The following is a 2,755-nucleotide window of genomic DNA, read 5'->3' as shown; positions in this document are numbered from 1 at the left end:
AGCCAGTACTAACTCTGATAGAAACTCAGCAAATTCTTTGATAAAGTCAGTATGGTGCCCTGGTGGCCTGTATACAGTAGCCAGCACAAATGTCAACTTACATAATGTTACATAAAGCACCATCACTTCAAAGGAATTATATTTGAAATTCTTTTGAATGATTCTGAATATATTACTATAAATTACAGCAACACCTCCCTGTTACGGCCCCGGTCTAGGTCAGGACCGCAACATAAATGGCACGACACAAAATGGCCTTTAAAGTACTCATTTTTATTTTCTTAATTTTTTTTCTTAGGCTCTTTGCTCAAGTTTGTGCGGCAGCAGTTAGAAATAATTAAAAAAAACATGAAAAAGTACATAAACAAAAGAACAGAAGCAAATGATCAGGGGTGAGCAAATGCCAAAATAATAAACAAACAATACTCTAACTTCCCATTAATTAACTACCTTCCCTGTGCATTCAAAAGTAAAGAAAACAAAATACAACAACATAGCCTCACTCCTTAACTAAACCACAAAACAGGAGAAAAGGTGGTGGCCAAGTGGCCTACAAAAATCAGGCACTCACCCCCTACAGCTTCGCACATGGTTTACAAACATGTCAGACAATGAAGTTCAGGACACAAGGCTCTCACAATGGTTTACAATACTCTTAGATTATAACTTGATTTAACAGCATTTCACTTAGAGCTTCACACCAGAATTGACACATGAACAACCGTAATCAGGGAGAGAGACACACAGAAAAGATCATTGCAAACAAAGAGTACAGAGGAAGCGAGAGCAAAAGTGAGAGCGCCCTCCAGTGAGATCCAGAAGAATTTATAGTCCAGGTCTCCTCTCTGGTCCAATCAACGAACAGTAACAGTCTCTCATCAAGCCATAGGCCAATCCTGTTAAAAGAGAGACACACATACACAGCGTACACAACATACAATACGTCATAGACGTAACACCCCCACCCTTAAAATTATATAAATAAATATTTGTAATACAAAACCAGGAAATTCTCAACTCTTAGGCTTACTTGGAGCACGTGACAAAGCGTCAGCAATCACATTCTCACATCCTTTCTTGTGCCGAATTTCCAGGTTAAAACCTTGGATCAGAAGAGACCAGCGCATCAACCTCTGGTTTGAATTTGACATTCGGAAAAGAAACACAAGGGGATTATGGTCAGTATACACCAAAATAGGCACAGTACAAACGTCAAGATATATTTCAAAATGTTGGAGTGCCAACAACAATGCAAGGGCTTCTTTTTCGATGGTGCTGTAATGCTGCTGTGACTTTGTGAATTTCTTTGAGAAGTAACAAATTGGGTGATCAATTCCCGCATCATCTTCTTGAATAAGAACTGCACCCGCTCCTATGTCACTTGCATCTACTTCCAACTTAAATGCTCTTAAAAAGTTTGGAGCAGACAAAACTGGGGCACTACACAACACCCTCTTGATAGCATCAAAAGCTAGTTGACACTCTGTACTCCAATCAAACGCCTTGGACTGACTCAGTAGACTTGTGAGTGGTGATGCAATTTCAGCAAAGTTTTTGCAAAAGGCATGATAATACCCCGTCATTCCCAAGAAACGACGCAACTCCCGTTTTGTGGTTGGAGCTGGGAAATCAACAATACACTCCACTTTTGCCTCCACAGGACGCACCTGTCCCTGACCCACACGTTTTCCCAGGTAGGTCACAACGGCCTTACCAAACTCACACTTGGCAAATTTCAAGGTAAGTGATGCAGCATTTAACCGCTCAAACACTGAACGAAGACTTGTCAGATGCTGTTTCCAGTCGAATGAATAAACGACATTGTCGTCTATGTATGCTTCACAGTTCTCTACTCCAGCAAGCACAATTCTCATCAAGCGTTGGAATGTAGCGGGAGCATTTCGCATTCCGAAAGCCATCCTCTTGTACTGAAGGAAGTGATCAGGCGTGACAAAAGCAGATATTTCTGAAGCCCTGGCCGTCAGAGGGACCTGCCAGTAACCTTTTAACAGGTCAAGCTTGGTCACGAACTTTGCAGCGCCAACCCTGTCAATACAGTCATCCATCCTTGGCAAAGGATAAGAGTCAGGTTTCATAATGGAATTTACCTTATGGTAGTCTGTGCAGAACCTAAAGCTCCCGTCGGGCTTCGGCACCAGGAGACATGGTGAGCTCCACGAACTCAAGCTTGGCACCGCAAAACCATGTTCTAGCAAGTATGCAGATTCTTCTTGCATTATTCTTCGTTTGACTGGGTTTACACGATAAGAGTTCTGTTTGATGGGAGAATAATCACCCACGTCAATGTCGTGCTCCAACACTGTGGTTTCACTGGGCACATCAGAGAAAAGAGAAGGGAACTTTTCAATTAGAGCAATGACATCATTTTGACACACTTCACTCAGGTAACATAGATGAGATTTTAAGTTCGTCAAGAGTTTTGAGTTTTCCAGGCGAGCACATGACACTTCTCACACCCTGAGGCCATCCTCCTCAGGACAGTACACCGCTATGGCAGCAGCAACAGGAACAGTGGTTTTGGACACATTCTGTGGTACATTTCTCGTTACATAGGCCTTCAACATGTTAATGTGACACACTCTGATCTTACGTTTTCTGTCAGGGGTATTAATGACATAATCAGTGTCACTTAGTTTCTGCTTGATTGAATAAGGACCATAAAACTTAGCTTGTAACGGTGATGTCGGCAGAGGAAGAAGTACCAGCACCAGATCACCTTCCTGAAAACTGCGAT

This window comes from Chanodichthys erythropterus, chromosome 8 (assembly GCF_024489055.1).
Source record: "Chanodichthys erythropterus isolate Z2021 chromosome 8, ASM2448905v1, whole genome shotgun sequence".
Taxonomy (NCBI): Eukaryota; Metazoa; Chordata; class Actinopteri; order Cypriniformes; family Xenocyprididae; genus Chanodichthys; species Chanodichthys erythropterus.
This window is presented reverse-complemented; position numbering follows the sequence as displayed.